Source organism: Dendrobates tinctorius, unplaced genomic scaffold (genome assembly GCF_039654945.1).
Source record: "Dendrobates tinctorius isolate UK_male_01 unplaced genomic scaffold, ASM3965494v1 ptg000017l, whole genome shotgun sequence".
NCBI classification, from domain to species: domain Eukaryota; kingdom Metazoa; phylum Chordata; class Amphibia; order Anura; family Dendrobatidae; genus Dendrobates; species Dendrobates tinctorius.
In genome coordinates, this window is record NW_027361685.1 from 18,171,740 (window position 1) to 18,191,283 (window position 19,544).

General features: G+C 54.0%; 1 protein-coding gene across 1 annotated transcript in view; it reads left to right on the forward strand.

The window, feature by feature from the left end:
* Positions 1 to 582: 582 nt before the first annotated feature.
* The window catches only part of LOC141082466 (uncharacterized), a 98,267-nt gene continuing 79,305 nt past the window's right edge, over positions 583 to 19,544 (forward strand). Inside the window, exon 1 of the mRNA XM_073566407.1 lies at positions 583 to 764. The gene's annotated coding sequence lies outside the window, so the exon portion shown is untranslated. The remainder of the gene's footprint in view (positions 765 to 19,544) is intronic.

A 19,544-nucleotide genomic window follows, 5' to 3' on the forward strand; every position in this document is an offset into this window, starting at 1 on the left:
CCTCTTCTCCCGTGTGATAATTACAGACTTGGGGACGGAGCGACATTTTAGTGGGAACATTTCATTCCTCCGCTCAATGTTACACAATTCTGTGACCCCTGAGGGTTAATAATCCTCCCTGCCCCCTAGAGGAGCCCCCCAGAGGTGGAGGGGGTAACATGGGGCCACTTGTGGGGTCTCTGCTGTTCTGGTGTCAGAGCTCTTCACACGTCACACGGCGTCCGCCGTCTATCCCAGCCACAATGGCGCCCCTTCCCTCCCGAGCCTGTGGGGTATCGGCACTCAGGAGACACGGCGCACTGTGCGGCCTCAGCGCTCCTGTCACCTGTAGGACAATGATACATTGGGGGAAAGTCACATTTCTGTGAGGAAAACAGTAACATTGTCATTTTCTCCTTCCACATTGCTGAAATTCCTGTCACACTGTCCGAATTCAGAGATTGTCCTGTCAGAAAGGAGAAGACAGGGAGCGAAAGGGTTAATAGGACTCACAGGAGGAACCGGCCCAGAAAGCAGAAGGTCCAGGAGCGTCTGCCACATATATGACTGCTCTGTGCACAGGACCTGTGATGAGGTCACAGAAGGGGAGGAGTCAGGGGTCACATGATCAGGGGCCTCACTGGCTGCCACATCCCCGCCGGAAGACATGACATGTGACTGGATGGTACAGGACCTGCGGTGACGTCACGACCATGTGCCGCAATGGGGGAGGAGCCAGAGAGTTTGCAGGCTGAAAGCTGAAAGATATGGGAAACTTGTGAGAGGTAATGGCGGGAACAGGGAACATGGGGAGGACAGAGGGTGTGTGATAGAGGGGAGCAGGAGGGGGCAGGGGGTGTGTGATAGAGGGGAGCAGGAGGGTGCAGGGGGTGTGTGATAGAGGGGAGCAGGAGGGTGCAGGGGGTGTGTGATAGAGGGGAGCAGGAGGGTGCAGGGGGTGTGTGATAGAGGGGAGCAGGAGGGTGCAGGGGGTGTGTGATAGAGAGGAGCGAGAGGGTGCAGGGGGTGTATGATAGAGGGGAGCGAGAGGGTGCAGGGGGTGTGTGATAGAGGGGAGCGAGAGGGCGCAGGGGGTGTGTGATAGAGGGGAGCGAGAGGGTGCAGGGGGTGTGTGATAGAGGGGAGCGAGAGGGTGCAGGGGGTGTGTGATAGAGGGGAGCAGGAGGGTGCAGGGGGTGTGTGATAGAGGGGAGCGAGAGGGTGCAGGGGGTGTGTGATAGAGGGGAGCGAGAGGGTGCAGGGGGTGTGTGATAGAGGGGAGCGAGAGGGTGCAGGGGGTGTGTGATAGAGGGGAGCGAGAGGGTGCAGGGGGTGTGTGATAGAGGGGAGCGAGAGGGTGCAGGGGGTGTGTGATAGAGGGGAGCAGGAGGGTGCAGGGGGTGTGTGATAGAGGGGAGCGAGAGGGTGCAGGGGGTGTGTGATAGAGGGGAGCGAGAGGGTGCAGGGGGTGTGTGATAGAGGGGAGCAGGAGGGTGCAGGGGGTGTGTGATAGAGGGGAGCGAGAGGGTGCAGGGGGTGTGTGATAGAGGGGAGCGAGAGGGTGCAGGGGGTGTGTGATAGAGGGGAGCGAGAGGGTGCAGGGGGTGTGTGATAGAGGGGAGCGAGAGGGTGCAGGGGGTGTGTGATAGAGGGGAGCGAGAGGGCGCAGGGGGTGTGTGATAGAGAGGAGCGAGAGGGCGCAGGGGGTGTGTGATAGAGGGGAGCGAGAGGGGGCAGGGGGTGTGTGATAGAGGGGAGCGAGAGGGGGCAGGGGGTGTGTGATAGAGGGGAGCGGGAGGGCGCAGGGGGTGTGTGATAGAGGGGAGCGGGAGGGCGCAGGGGGTGTGTGATAGAGGGGAGCGGGAGGGCGCAGGGGGTGTGTGATAGAGGGGAGCGAGAGGGGGCAGGGGGTGTGTGATAGAGGGGAGCGAGAGGGGGCAGGGGGTGTGTGATAGAGGGGAGCGAGAGGGCGCAGGGGGTGTGTGATAGAGGGGAGCGAGAGGGCGCAGGGGGTGTGTGATAGAGAGGAGCGAGAGGGGGCAGGGGGTGTGTGATAGAGGGGAGCGAGAGGGCGCAGGGGGTGTGTGATAGAGGGGAGCGAGAGGGCGCAGGGGGTGTGTGATAGAGGGGAGCGAGAGGGCGCAGGGGGTGTGTGATAGAGGGGAGCGAGAGGGCGCAGGGGGTGTGTGATAGAGGGGAGCGAGAGGGCGCAGGGGGTGTGTGATAGAGGGGAGCGAGAGGGCGCAGGGGGTGTGTGATAGAGGGGAGCGAGAGGGCGCAGGGGGTGTGTGATAGAGGGGAGCGAGAGGGCGCAGGGGGTGTGTGATAGAGGGGAGCGAGAGGGCGCAGGGGGTGTGTGATAGAGGGGAGCGAGAGGGCGCAGGGGGTGTGTGATAGAGGGGAGCGAGAGGGCGCAGGGGGTGTGTGATAGAGGGGAGCGAGAGGGCGCAGGGGGTGTGTGATAGAGGGGAGCGAGAGGGCGCAGGGGGTGTGTGATAGAGGGGAGCGAGAGGGCGCAGGGGGTGTGTGATAGAGGGGAGCGAGAGGGCGCAGGGGGTGTGTGATAGAGGGGAGCGAGAGGGCGCAGGGGGTGTGTGATAGAGGGGAGCGAGAGGGGGCAGGGGGTGTGTGATAGAGGGGAGCGGGAGGGCGCAGGGGGTGTGTGATAGAGGGGAGCGGGAGGGCGCAGGGGGTGTGTGATAGAGGGGAGCGGGAGGGCGCAGGGGGTGTGTGATAGAGGGGAGCGGGAGGGCGCAGGGGGTGTGTGATAGAGGGGAGCGGGAGGGCGCAGGGGGTGTGTGATAGAGGGGAGCGAGAGGGCGCAGGGGGTGTGTGATAGAGGGGAGCGAGAGGGCGCAGGGGGTGTGTGATAGAGGGGAGCGAGAGGGCGCAGGGGGTGTGTGATAGAGGGGAGCGAGAGGGCGCAGGGGGTGTGTGATAGAGGGGAGCGAGAGGGCGCAGGGGGTGTGTGATAGAGGGGAGCGAGAGGGCGCAAGGGGTGTGTGATAGAGGGGAGCGAGAGGGCGCAGGGGGTGTGTGATAGAGGGGAGCGAGAGGGCGCAGGGGGTGTGTGATAGAGGGGAGCGAGAGGGCGCAGGGGGTGTGTGATAGAGGGGAGCGAGAGGGCGCAGGGGGTGTGTGATAGAGGGGAGCGAGAGGGCGCAGGGGGTGTGTGATAGAGGGGAGCGAGAGGGCGCAGGGGGTGTGTGATAGAGGGGAGCGAGAGGGCGCAGGGGGTGTGTGATAGAGGGGAGCGAGAGGGGGCAGGGGGTGTGTGATAGAGGGGAGCGAGAGGGGGCAGGGGGTGTGTGATAGAGGGGAGCGAGAGGGGGCAGGGGGTGTGTGATAGAGGGGAGCGAGAGGGGGCAGGGGGTGTGTGATAGAGGGGAGCGAGAGGGCGCAGGGGGTGTGTGATAGAGGGGAGCGAGAGGGCGCAGGGGGTGTGTGATAGAGGGGAGCGAGAGGGCGCAGGGGGTGTGTGATAGAGGGGAGCGAGAGGGCGCAGGGGGTGTGTGATAGAGGGGAGCGAGAGGGCGCAGGGGGTGTGTGATAGAGGGGAGCGAGAGGGCGCAGGGGGTGTGTGATAGAGGGGAGCGAGAGGGCGCAGGGGGTGTGTGATAGAGGGGAGCGAGAGGGCGCAGGGGGTGTGTGATAGAGGGGAGCGAGAGGGCGCAGGGGGTGTGTGATAGAGGGGAGCAGGAGGGTGCGGGGGTGTGTGATAGAGAGGAGCGAGAGGGTGCAGGGGGTGTGTGATAGAGAGGAGCGAGAGGGTGCAGGGTGTGTTTGATAGAGGGGAGCGAGAGGGTGCAGGGGGGGTGTGATAGAGAGGAGCGAGAGGGTGCAGGGGGTGTGTGATAGAGGGGAGCGAGAGGGTGCAGGGGGTGTGTGATAGAGGGGAGCGAGAGGGTGCAGGGGGTGTAGATAGAGAGCGAGAGGGTGCAGGGGGTGTGTGATAGAGGAGAGCGAGAGGGTGCAGGGGGTGTGTGATAGAGGAGAGCGAGAGGGTGCAGGGGGTGTGTGATAGAGGAGAGCGAGAGGGTGCAGGGGGTGTGTGATAGAGGGGAGCGAGAGGGTGCAGGGGGTGTGTGATAGAGGGGAGCAAGAGGGTGCAGGGGATGTGTGATAGAGGGGCGCAGGGGGTGTGTGATAGAGGAGAGCAGGAGGGTGCAGGGGGTGTGTGATAGAGGGGTGCAGGGGGTGTGTGATAGAGGGGTGCAGGGGGTGTGTGATAGAGGGGAGCGAGAGGGGTGCAGGGGGTGTGTGATAGAGGGGTGCAGGGGGTGTGTGATAGAGGGGAGCGAGAGGGTGCAGGGGGTGTGTGATAGAGGGGTGCAGGGGGTGTGTTATAGAGGGGAGCGAGAGGGTGCAGGGGGTGTGTGATAGAGAGGAGCGAGAGGGTGCAGGGGGTGTGTGATAGAGGGGAGCAGGAGGGTGCTGGGGTGTGTGATAGAGAGGAGCGAGAGGGTGCAGGGGGTGTGTGATAGAGGGGTGCAGGGGGTGTGTGATAGAGGGGAGCGAGAGGGTGCAGGGGGTGTGTGATAGAGGGGTGCAGGGGGTGTGTTATAGAGGGGAGCGAGAGGGTGCAGGGGGTGTGTGATAGAGAGGAGCGAGAGGGTGCAGGGGGTGTGTGATAGAGGGGAGCAGGAGGGTGCTGGGGTGTGTGATAGAGAGGAGCGAGAGGGTGCAGGGGGTGTGTGATAGAGGGGTGCAGGGGGTGTGTGATAGAGGGGAGCGAGAGGGTGCAGGGGGTGTGTGATAGAGAGGAGCGAGAGGGTGCAGGGTGTGTTTGATAGAGGGGAGCAAGAGGGTGCAGGGGGGGTGTGATAGAGAGGAGCGAGAGGGTGCAGGGGGGTGTGATAGAGGGGAGCGAGAGGGTGCAGGGGGTGTGTGATAGAGGAGAGCGAGAGGGTGCAGGGGGTGTGTGATAGAGGGGAGCGAGAGGGTGCAGGGGGTGTGTGATAGAGGAGAGCAAGAGGGTGCAGGGGGTGTGTGATAGAGGAGAGCGAGAGGGTGCAGGGGGTGTGTGATAGAGGAGAGCGAGAGGGTGCAGGGGGTGTGTGATAGAGGGGAGCGAGAGGGCGCAGGGGGTGTGTGATAGAGGAGAGCGAGAGGGTGCAGGGGGTGTGTGATAGAGGGGAGCGAGAGGGCGCAGGGGGTGTGTGATAGAGGGGAGCGAGAGGGCGCAGGGGGTGTGTGATAGAGGGGAGCGAGAGGGCGCAGGGGGTGTGTAATAGAGGGGAGCGAGAGGGCGCAGGGGGTGTGTGATAGAGGAGAGCGAGAGGGCGCAGGGGGTGTGTGATAGAGGAGAGCAGGAGGGTGCAGGGGATGTGTGATAGAGGGGTGCAGGGGGTGTGTGATAGAGGGGAGTGAGAGGGTGCAGGGGGTGTGTGATAGAGGGGTGCAGGGGGTGTGTGATAGAGGGGAGCGAGAGGGTGCAGGGGGTGTGTGATAGAGAGGAGCGAGAGGGTGCAGGGGGTGTGTGATAGAGGGGAGCAGGAGGGTGCGGGGGTGTGTGATAGAGAGGAGCGAGAGGGTGCAGGGGGTGTGTGATAGAGGGGTGCAGGGGGTGTGTGATAGAGGGGAGCGAGAGGGTGCAGGGGGTGTGTGATAGGAGCGAGAGGGTGCAGGGTGTGTTTGATAGAGGGGAGCAAGAGGGTGCAGGGGGGGTGTGATAGAGAGGAGCGAGAGGGTGCAGGGGGTGTGTGATAGAGGGGAGCGAGAGGGTGCAGGGGGTGTGTGATAGAGGGGAGCGAGAGGGTGCAGGGGGTGTGTGATAGAGGGGAGCGAGAGGGTGCAGGGGGTGTGTAATAGAGGGGAGCGAGAGGGCGCAGGGGGTGTGTGATAGAGGGGAGCGAGAGGGTGCAGGGGGTGTGTGATAGAGGAGAGCAGGAGGGTGCAGGGGATGTGTGATAGAGGGGTGCAGGGGGTGTGTGATAGAGGGGAGCGAGAGGGGTGCAGGGGGTGTGTGATAGAGGGAAGCGAGAGGGTGCAGGGGGTGTGTGATAGAGGGGTGCAGGGGGTGTGTGATAGAGGGGAGCGAGAGGGTGCAGGGGGTGTGTGATAGAGGGGAGCAGGAGGGTGCGGGGGGGTGTGATAGAGAGGAGCGAGAGGGTGCAGGGGGTGTGTGATAGAGGGGTGCAGGGGGTGTGTGATAGAGGGGAGCGAGAGGGTGCAGGGGGTGTGTGATAGAGAGGAGCGAGAGGGTGCAGGGTGTGTTTGATAGAGGGGAGCAAGAGGGTGCAGGGGGGGTGTGATAGAGAGGAGCGAGAGGGTGCAGGGGGTGTGTGATAGAGAGGAGCGAGAGGGTGCAGGGTGTGTGTGATAGAGGGGAGCGAGAGGGTGCAGGGGGTGTGTGATAGAGGAGAGCGAGAGGGATCAGGGGGTGTGTGATAGAGGGGAGCGAGAGGGTGCAGGGGGTGTGTGATAGAGGGGAGCGAGAGGGTGCAGGGGGTGTGTGATGGAGGGGAGCGAGAGGGTGCAGGGGGTGTGTGATGGAGGGGAGCGAGAGGGTGCAGGGGGTGTGTGATAGAGGGGAGCGAGAGGGTGCAGGGGGTGTGTGATAGAGGGGAGCGAGAGGGTGCAGGGGGTGTGTGATAGAGGGGAGCGAGAGGGTGCAGGGGGTGTGTGATAGAGGGGAGCGAGAGGGTGCAGGGGGTGTGTGATAGAGGGGAGCGAGACGGTGCAGGGGGTGTGTGATAGAGGGGAGCGAGACGGTGCAGGGGGTGTGTGATAGAGGGGAGCGAGAGGGTGCAGGGGGTGTGTGATAGAGGGGAGCGAGAGGGTGCAAGGGGTGTGTGATAGAGGGGTGCAGGGGGTGTGTGATAGAGGGGAGCAAGAGGGTGCAGGGGGTGTGTGATAGAGGAGAGCAAGAGGGTGCAGGGGGTGTGTGATAGAGGGGTGCAGGGGGTGTGTGATAGAGGGGAGCGAGAGGGTGCAGGGGGTGTGTGTGATAGAGGGGAGCAGGAGGGTGCAGGGGGTGTGTGATAGAGGGTAGCGAGAGGGTGCAGGGGGTTTGTGATAGAGGGTAGCGAGAGGGTGCAGGGGGTGTGTGATAGAGGGGAGCGAGAGGGTGCAGGGTGTGTGTGATAGAGGGGAGCGAGAGGGTGCAGGGGCTGTGTGATAGAGGGGAGCAAGAGGGGTGCAGGGAGTGTGTGTGATAGAGGGGAGCAAGAGGGTGCAGGGAGTGTGTGATTGAGGGGTGCAGGTAGTGTGTGTGATAGAGGGGAGCAAGAGGGCGCAGGGAGTGTGTGACAGAGGGGAGCAAGAGGATGCAGGGAGTGTGTGATAGAGGGTGCAGGGGGTGTGTGATAGAGGGGAGCAAGAGGGGTGCAGGGAGTGTGTGTGATAGAGGGGAGCAAGAGGGTGCAGGGAGTGTGTGATAGAGGGGAGCAAGAGGGCGCAGGGGGTGTGTGATAGAGGGGAGCGAGAGGGTGCAGGGGGTGTGTGATAGAGGGGAGCGAGAGGGTGCAGGGGGGTGTGATAGAGGGGAGCAGGAGGGTGCAGGGTGTGTGTGATAGAGGGGAGCGAGAGGGTGCAGGGGGTGTGTGATAGAGGGCGCAGGGGGTGTGTGATAGAGGGGAGCGAGAGGGTGCAGGGGGTGTGTGATAGAGGGGAGCGAGAGGGTGCAGGGTGTGTGTGATAGAGGGGAGCAGGAGGGTGCAGGGTGTGTGTGATAGAGGGGAGCGAGAGGGTGCAGGGGGTGTGTGATAGAGGGGAGCAAGAGGGGTGCAGGGAGTGTGTGTGATAGTGGGGAGCAAGAGGGGTGCAGGGAGTGTGTGTGATAGTGGGGAGCAAGAGGGTGCAGGGAGTGTGTGATAGAGGGGTGCAGGTAGTGTGTGTGACAGAGGGGAGCAAGAGGGCGCAGGGAGTGTGTGACAGAGGGGAGCAAGAGGATGCAGGGAGTGTGTGATAGAGGGGAGCAAGAGGGTGCAGGGGGTGTGTGATAGGGGGAGCAAGAGGGGTGCAGGGAGTGTGTGTGATAGAGGGGAGCAGGAGGGCGCTGGGGGGGTGTGATAGAGGGGAGCGGGAGGGCGCTGGGGGGGTGTGATAGAGGGGAGCGAGAGGGCGCAGGGGGGGTGTGATAGAGGGGAGCGGGAGGGCGCTGGGGGGGTGTGATAGAGGGGAGCGAGAGGGCGCAGGGGGGTGTGATAGAGGGGAGCGGGAGGGTGCAGGTAGTGTGTGTGATAGAGGGGAGCAAGAGGGCGCAGGTAGTGTGTGACAGAGGGGAGCAAGAGGATGCAGGGAGTGTGTGATAGAGGGGAGCAAGAGCGTGCAGGGGGTGTGTGATAGAGGGGAGCAAGAGGGTGCAGGGGGTGTGTGATAGAGGGGAGCAAGAGGGTGCAGGGGGTGTGTGATAGAGGGGAGCAAGAGGGTGCAGGGGGTGTGTGATAGAGGGGAGCAAGAGGGTGCAGGGGGTGTGTGATAGAGGGGAGCGAGAGGGTGCATGAGACAGAGGGGCGCAGGCTGCGGGAGATGGAGGGGTGTCGGGTATGTGCCGTTCCAGCCTCCAGTGACAGGTGAGTGATGGGAGTGGCGGTGTTGCACTGATCAGACATTGATCACCCATCCTAAGGATACGGATCGGTCATCGGTGGTAAAGTCGTGGCCTCAGTACACAATCTTATCCTGTCTGTCGCTCAGTGGTCGGACATGTTGCTCGTGCAGTGTGTGAGTGACAGGCTGTTCTGTGCATTCGGGGGCTGTCGGGCTTAGATCTGACCCCACAGAGCAGCGGTCAGTGATGTGGCTGATGGGGTCAGTGACTATAATGGGGCAGAGTCGGCCTCTGCTCGGTCCTCCATCATTTTTGGCTGGATACACCTAGCTGAGGCAGGTGATTACCAAGGAGGCGTCTGGCTCCAGATTGTACAGCGAGCCCAAACATCCCGCCAATACCATAAAGGGGCGCTCAGACTTAGAACAAGAGTCTGTATTCACGCTGTGACGGTTCCCTGATACCAGAGAGCGACCCCGTGCCCTTACACATGTGATTTCCTACCGGGGGTCACAGGCCGGTCCCATGTATCCTGCTTCTCTCAGTAATAGTGAATTGATGGCATTTGTTTCTCAGTGATGACCTTGAATAACCCGTGACCTTCCGAGGGTTTTGTATTGGGTGAAGTGACGCCTCTTCAGTGACACAAAACTGGAGAGAAACAATGTAACAACGTGGAGAACAGTCAGTGGCTTCTCTCAGTAACACACGGTGTGCTAATCTAGGGGTCTAGGGTCAGAGTGTCGCCGAGCGCGCTGAGATCTGCCGGTGTGGCTGACCGTAGTCTAATGTGTATGGGGACAGTAACTACTCTGTAATGGGAACGGCTCTTATCAGCATCTGTCACTCAGCTGTGTATAACCACGTACGTGTAAGATGGTGCCAGTGTCATCAGTGTACGGTCCGCGGTAATGACGGGAACAGGGAAGATGAGGCCAGGGTGTGTGATAGAGGGGAGCAAGAGGGTGCAGGGGGTGTGTGATAGGAGCGGGGGGTGTGATAGAGGGGAGCAAGAGGGTGCAGGGGGTGTGTGACAGAGGGGAGCAAGAGGGTGCAGGGGGTGTGTGACAGAGGGGAGCAAGAGGGTGCAGGGGGTGTGTGACGGGAGCAAGAGGGTGCAGGGGGTGTGTGACAGAGGGGAGCAAGAGGGTGCAGGGGGTGTGTGATAGAGGGGAACAAGAGGGTGTGATAGAGGGGAGCAAGAGGGTGCAGGTGGGGTGTGATAGAGGGGAGCAAGAGGGTGCAGGTGGGGTGTGATAGAGGGGAGCAAGAGGGCGCAGGGGGGGTGTGATAAAGGGGAGCGAGAGGGTGCAGGGGGGGTGTGATAGAGGGGAGCGAGAGGGTGCAGGGGGGGTGTGATAGAGGGGAGCGAGAGGGTGCAGGGGGTGTGTGATAGAGGGGATCAAACCCCCTGCACCCTCTTGCACCCCTCTATCACACACACCCTGTGTGTGACACAGTCCGTGTGTCATCAGTGTGCGGTCCGCGCGCCCGTTTTTACCATCAGTTATCGTCAGTGGTTTTCACAGATGGGTAAATAAATGATGGGGCTCTGTTATACTTTGCAGTGTTAATCACAGGCAGCACACGGATGGCGCACACGCTGTATACTAATACTACCCGTGTGATAGGTTTTCTGGACCCATAGACTTGTATTAGCACTTTTCATATGTTGTGCTGTAAAAAAACAGAGAAATCTCTGTAAGTTTTGCCCAGGCGCACAGTGAGAAATCACATCCATGTGGCCTCATAGACTATAATGGTGTCCTGTAGGTGTGAAAACTCCGGAGAGAATTTGTCCGTGTGACACTGACGGCTGCAGGAGACTGTTGTCTGACTTCCCAATAGGGGGAGCGACCACTCACAGCGCCTCGGGCAGCATCAATGCCAAATACGGCGCCGGGTTGGGTCGTCCTTCCCACATATAAATTCTGACATTAGCATATAATCACATATAGGCCGGGGTCAGACATAAGAGAAACTCGCACGAGGCTCGCTCCTCAATACCCGGCACTGCCGCCGGCACTCGGGACCGGAGCGTTCAGCTCCATGGATTTCTATGTGCTGCGGTCCGAGGGCCGGCGGCAGTGCCGGGTATTGAGGAGCGAGACTCGTGCGAGATTCTCCCAAGTGTGACCCCGGCCTCAGCCGGACTCTGGAAGGGAGGAAATAACCGAGATTTGGGCATTTTAGCTCCTGGTGTGGAGTCGATAGCACAATCATATGCCGCCATATAGTAGACGGCCGGTAACTGGGATAATTCCCTCATGTGTGGGGTCTATTTCCCTCCAGAGACATCACACGTTACATTCCACACATAACACTGTGTAGAAAAGGCGGCGCGGGGTAATTGTGCCAGTAGTGAGGGGCGAATAATGGCGGGAATGTCACTGACTGAGGAGAAGGCTCCATGGAGGTCTGCACTCCGGAGATCATGTGACCCCTGACTCCTCCCCTCCTGTGACCTCATCACAGGTCCTGTGCACAGAGCAGCCATATATGTGGAGTGCTGCTCTGCAGGTGGAGGTATGTGAAGATTACCCCCCATTACTGAGCGCGGGGGGGACATTAACCCCTTCTGCGCTGAGACTCTTTATAAGAATCATCACGTTTCTATTTCCTGTAATAGATACATACGACCCCACTATGGAAGACAGGCAGTGAGGAGACGGAGTGTTCTCATAGTACAGGGCCCCTTTCTTGGCCCCACACAGTGTAATGCCCCCATTATGCCCCACAGGCAGGGTTCTGCCCCACACCCAGCTGCCTCGGGCACTTTACCATGGCCGATACCTCAGATTCCTCCTCGCACTCCTTTCCTTTGGGGCTATGGACTTTATAATAACAGTAAACTGGGTCATCAAGGTCACCTGACCTGGTGCACCATCTAGACTCTTCCTTCCTGAAACTCTCCCTCTTCCCATTGATTCCACATAGTCCCGTCTGGACGGCAGATGGCAGTCTATGTACAAATGCCGCACAGCCCTGAGGATTTGTTCTTATGACGCCATTTCTAACACCCCTTATGTGATATATGGTGCCGCTCACACAGTATAATCTTCTCACAGTATCACCATCCCCCCACACACAGTATAATCTTCTCACAGTATCACCATCCCCCCACACACAGTATAATCTTCTCACAGTATCACCATCCCCCCACACACAGTATAATCTTCTCACAGTATCACCATCCCACCACACACAGTATAATCTTCTCACAGTATCACCATCCCACCACACACAGTATAATCTCACAGTATCACCATCCCACCACACACAGTATAATCTTCTCACAGTACCACCATCCCACCACACACAGTATAATCTTCTCACAGTATCACCATCCCACCACACAGTATAATCTCACAGTATCACCATCCCACCACACACAGTATAATGTTCTCACAGTATCACCATCCCCCCACACACAGTATAATCTTCTCACAGTATCACCATCCCACCACACACAGTATAATCTCACAGTACCACCATCCCACAACACACAGTATATTCTGCTCACAGTATCACCATCCCACCACACACAGTATAATCTCACAGTATCACCATCCCACCACACACAGTATAATGTTCTCACAGTATCACCATCCCACCACACACAGTATAATCTCACAGTATCACCATCCCACCACACACAGTATAATCTTCTCACAGTATCACCATCCCACCACACAGTATAATCTTCTCACAGTATCACCATCCCACCACACACAGTATAATGTTCTCACAGTATCACCATCCCACCACACACAGTATAATCTTCTCACAGTATCACCATCCCACCACACACAGTATAATGTTCTCACAGTATCACCATCCCACCACACACAGTATAATCTTCTCACAGTATCACCATCCCACCACACACAGTATAATCTTCTCACAGTATCACCATCCCACCACACACAGTATAATCTTCTCACAGTATCACCATCCCACCACACACAGTATAATCTTCTCACAGTACCACCATCCCCCCACACACAGTATAATCTTCTCACAGTATCACCATGCCCCCACACACAGTATAATCTCACAGTATCACCATCCCACCACACACAGTATAATCTTCTCACAGTACCACCATCCCACCACACAGTATAATCTTCTCACAGTATCACCATCCCACCACACACAGTATAATCTTCTCACAGTATCACCATCCCACCACACACATTATAATATTCTCACAGTATCACCATCCCACCACACAGTATAATATTCTCACAGTATCACCATCCCACCACACACAGTATAATCTTCTCATAGTATCACCTTCCCACCACACACAGTATAATCTTCTCACAGTATCACCATCCCACCACACACAGTATAATCTTCTCACAGTATCACCATCCCACCACACACAGTATAATCTTCTCACAGTATCACCATCCCACCACACAGTATAATCTTCTCACAGTATCACCATCCCACCACACAGTATAATCTTCTCACAGTATCACCATCCCACCACACACAGTATAATCTTCTCACAGTATCACCATCCCACCACACACAGTATAATCTCACAGTATCACCATCCCCCACACACAGTATAATTTTCTCATAGTATCACCATCCCACCACACATAGTATAATCTTCTCATAGTATCACCATCCCACCACACACAGTATAATCTTCTCACAGTATCACCATCCCACCACACACAGTATAATCTTCTCACAGTATCACCATCCCACCACACACAGAATAATCTTCTCACAGTATCACGATCCCACCACACACAGTATAATCTTCTCACAGTATCACCATCCCACCACACACAGTATAATCTCACAGTATCACCATCCCTCCACACACAGTATAATCTCACAGTATCACCATCCCACCACACACAGTATAATCTTCTCACAGTATCACCATCCCACCACACACAGTATAATCTTCTCACAGTATCACCATCCCACCACACACAGTATAATCTTCTCACAGTATCACCATCCCACCACACACAGTGTAATCTCACAGTATCACCATCCCTCCACACACAGTATAATCTTTTCACAGTATCACCATCCCACCACACACAGTATAATCTTCTCACAGTATTACCATCCCCCCACACACAGTATAATCTTCTCACAGTATCACCATCCCACCACACACAGTATAATCTTCTCACAGTATCACCATCCCACCACACACAGTATAATCTTCTCACAGTATCAGCATCCCACCACACACAGTATAACCATCCCACCACACACAGTATAATCTTCTCACAGTATCACCATCCCCCACACACAGTATAATCTTCTCACAGTATCACCATCCCACCACACACAGTATAATCTTCTCACAGTATCACCATCCCACCACACACAGTATAATCTCACAGTATCACCATCCCTCCACACACAGTATAATCTCACAGTATCACCATCCCACCACACACAGTATAATCTTCTCACAGTATCACCATCCCCCACACACAGTATAATCTTCTCACAGTATCACCATCCCACCACACACAGTATAATCTTCTCACAGTATCACCATCCCACCACACACAGTATAATCTCACAGTATCACCATCCCTCCACACACAGTATAATCTTCTCACAGTATCACCATCCCCCCACACACAGTATAATCTTCTCACAGTATCACCATCCCACCACACACAGTATAATCTCACAGTATCACCATCCCACCACACACAGTATAATCTTATCACAGTATCACCATCCCACCACACACAGTATAATCTTCTCACAGTACCACCATCCCACCACACACATTATAATATTCTCACAGTATCACCATCCCACCACACACTGTATAATCTTCTCACAGTATCACCATCCCACCACACACAGTATAATCTTCTCATAGTATCACCATCCCCCACACACAGTATAATCTTCTCACAGTATCACCATCCCCCCACACACAGTATAATCTTCTCACAGTATCACCATCCCACCACACAGTATAATATTCTCACAGTATCACCATCCCACCACACACAGTATAATCTTCTCACAGTATCACCATCCCACCACACACAGTATAATCTTCTCACAGTATCACCATCCCACCACACAGTATAATCTTCTCACAGTATCACCATCCCACCACACACAGTATAATCTTCTCACAGTATCACCATCCCACCACACACAGTATAATCTCACAGTATCACCATCCCCCACACACAGTATAATTTTCTCATAGTATCACCATCCCACCACACATAGTATAATCTTCTCATAGTATCACCATCCCACCACACACAGTATAATCTTCTCACAGTATCACCATCCCACCACACACAGTATAATCTTCTCACAGTATCACCATCCCACCACACACAGAATAATCTTCTCACAGTATCACGATCCCACCACACACAGTATAATCTCACAGTATCACCATCCCACCACACACAGTATAATCTCACAGTATCACCATCCCTCCACACACAGTATAATCTCACAGTATCACCATCCCACCACACACAGTATAATCTTCTCACAGTATCACCATCCCACCACACACAGTATAATCTTCTCACAGTATCACCATCCCACCACACACAGTATAATCTTCTCACAGTATCACCATCCCACCACACACAGTGTAATCTCACAGTATCACCATCCCTCCACACACAGTATAATCTTTTCACAGTATCACCATCCCACCACACACAGTATAATCTTCTCACAGTATTACCATCCCCCCACACACAGTATAATCTTCTCACAGTATCACCATCCCACCACACACAGTATAATCTTCTCACAGTATCACCATCCCACCACACACAGTATAATCTTCTCACAGTATCAGCATCCCACCACACACAGTATAACCATCCCACCACACACAGTATAATCTTCTCACAGTATCACCATCCCCCACACACAGTATAATCTTCTCACAGTATCACCATCCCACCACACACAGTATAATCTTCTCACAGTATCACCATCCCACCACACACAGTATAATCTCACAGTATCACCATCCCTCCACACACAGTATAATCTTCTCACAGTATCACCATCCCACCACACACAGTATAATCTTCTCACAGTATCACCATCCCCCACACACAGTATAATCTTCTCACAGTATCACCATCCCACCACACACAGTATAATCTTCTCACAGTATCACCATCCCACCACACACAGTATAATCTCACAGTATCACCATCCCTCCACACACAGTATAATCTTCTCACATTATCACCATCCCACCACACACAGTATAATCTCATAGTATCACCATCCCACCCCACACAGTATAATCTTCTCACAGTATCACCATCCCACCACACACAGTATAATCTCACATTATCACCATCCCACCACACACAGTATAATCTCATAGTATCACCATCCCACCCCACACAGTATAATCTTCTCACAGTATCACCATCCCACCACACACAGTATAATCTTCTCACAGTATCACCATCCCACCACACACAGTATAATCTTCTCATAGTATCACCATCCCACCCCACACAGTATAATCTTCTCACAGTATCACCATCCCACCACACACAGTATAATCTTCTCACAGTATCACCATCCCTCCACACACAGTATAATCTTCTCACAGTATCACCATCCCACCACACACAGTATAATCTTCTCACAGTATCACCATCCCACCACACACAGTATAATCTCACAGTATCACCATCCCACCAGACACAGTATAATCTCACAGTATCACCATCCCCACACACAGTATAATCTTCTCACAGTATCACCATCCCACCACACACAGTGTAATCTCACAGTATCACCATCCCTCCACACACAGTATAATCTTCTCACAGTATCTCCATCCCACCACACACAGTATAATCTCACAGTATCACCATCCCCGCACACACAGTATAATCTCACAGTATCGTCATCCCCCCACACACAGTATAATCTTCTCACAGTATCACCATCCCACCACACACAGTATAATCTTCTCACAGTATCACCATCCCACCACACACAGTATAATCTTCTCACAGTATCACCATCCCACCACACACAGTATAATCTTCTCACAGTATCACCATCCCACCACACACAGTATAATCTTCTCACAGTATCACCATCCCACCACACACTGTATAATCTTCTCACAGTATCGCCATCCCACCACACACAGTATAATCTTCTCACAGTACCGCCATCCCACCACACACAGTATAATCTTCTCACAGTATCACCATCCCCCACACACAGTATAATCTTCTCACAGTATCACCATCCCACCACACACAGTATAATCTTCTCACAGTATCACCATCCCACCACACACAGTATAAACTCACAGTATCACCATCCCTCCACACACAGTATAATCTTCTCACAGTATCACCATCCACCCACACACAGTATAATCTTCTCACAGTATCACCATCCCACCACACACAGTATAATCTTCTCACAGTATCACCATCCCACCACACACAGTATAATCTTCTCACAGTATCGCCATCCCACCACACACAGTATAATCTTCTCACAGTACCGCCATCCCACCACACAGTATAATCTTCTCACAGTATCACCATCCCCCACGCACAGTATAATCTTCTCACAGTATCACCATCCCACCACACAGTATAATCTCACAGTATCACCATCCCACCACACACAGTATAATCTTCTCACAGTATCACCATCCCCCACACACAGTATAATCTCACAGTATCACCATCCCACAACACACAGTATAATCTTCCCACATTATCACCATCCCCCCACACACAGTATAATCTTCTCACAGTATAATCTTCTCACAGTATCACCATCCCACCACACACAGTATAATCTCACAGTATCACCATCCCCCCACACACAGTATAATCTCACAGTATCACCATCCCACCACACACAGTATAATCTTCTCACAGTATCACCATCCCACCACACACAGTATAATCTTCTCACAGTATCACCATCCCACCACACACAGTATAATCTTCTCACAGTATCACCATCCCACCACACACAGTATAATCTTCTCACAGTATCACCATCCCACCACACACAGTATAATCTTCTCACAGTATCACCATCCCCCCACACACAGTATAATCTTCTCACAGTACCACCATCCCACCACACACAATATAATCTTCTCACAGTATCACCATCTCACCACACAGTATAATCTTCTCACAGTATCACCATCCCACCACACACAGTATAATCTTCTCACAGTACCACCATCCCTCCACACACAGTATAATCTTCTCACAGTATCACCATCCCACCACACACAGTATAATCTTCTCACAGTATCACCATCCCACCACACACAGTATAATCTTCTCACAGTATCACCATCCCACCACACACTGTATAATCTTCTCACAGTATCACCATCCCACCGCACACAGTATAATCTTCTCACAGTATCACCATCTCACCACACAGTATAATCTTCTCACAGTATCACCATCCCACCACACACAGTATAATCTTCTCACAGTATCACCATCCCACCACACACAGTATAATCTTCTCACAGTATCACCATCCCACCACACACAGTATAATCTTCTCACAGTATCACCATCCCACCACACACTGTATAATCTTCTCACAGTATCACCATCCCACCACACACAGTATAATCTCACAGTATCACCATCTCACCACACAGTATAATCTTCTCACAGTATCACCATCCCACCACACACAGTATAATCTTCTCACAGTACCACCATCCCTCCACACACAGTATAATCTTCTCACAGTATCACCATCCCACCACACACAGTATAATCTTCTCACAGTATCACCATCCCACCACACACAGTATAATCTTCTCACAGTATCACCATCCCACCACACACAGTATAATCTTCTCACAGTATCACCATCCCACCACACACTGTATAATCTTCTCACAGTATCACCATCCCACCACACACAGTATAATCTTCTCACAGTATCACCATCTCACCACACAGTATAATCTTCTCACAGTATCACCATCCCACCACACACAGTATAATCTTCTCACAGTACCACCATCCCTCCACACACAGTATAATCTTCTCACAGTATCACCATCCCACCACACACAGTATAATCTCACAGTATCACCATCCCACCACACACAGTATAATCTTCTCACAGTATCACCATCCCACCACACACAGTATAATCTTCTCACAGTACCACCATCCCACCACACACAGTATAATCTTCTCACAGTACCACCATCCCTCCACACACAGTATAATCTTCTCACAGTATCACCATCCCACCACACACAGTATAATCTTCTCACAGTATCACCATCCCACCACACACAGTATAATCTTCTCACAGTATCACCATCCCACCACACACAGTATAATCTTCTCACAGTATCACCATCCCACCACACACAGTATAATCTTCTCACAGTATCACCATCCCACCACACACAGTATAATCTTCTCACAGTACCACCATCCCACCACACACAGTATAATCTTCTCACAGTACCACCATCCCTCCACACACAGTATAATCTTCTCACAGTATCACCATCCCCCCACACACAGTATAATCTTCTCACAGTACCACCATCCCACCACACACAGTATAATCTTCTCACAGTACCACCATCCCTCCACACACAGTATAATCTTCTCACAGTATCACCATCCCACCACACACAGTATAATCTTCTCACAGTATCACCATCCCACCACACACAGTATAATCTTCTCACAGTATCACCATCCCACCACACACAGTATAATCTTCTCACAGTATCACCATCCCACCACACAGTATAATCTTCTCACAGTATCACCATCCCACCACACACAGTATAATCTTCTCACAGTATCACCATCCCACCACACACAGTATAATCTTCCCACAGTATCACCATCCCACCACACACAGTATAATCTTCCCACAGTATCACCATCCCCCCACATACAGTATAATCTTCTCACAGTATCACCTTCCCCACACACAGTATAATCTTCTCACAGTATCACCATCCCACCACTCACAGTATAATCTTCTCACAGTATCACCATCCCACCACACA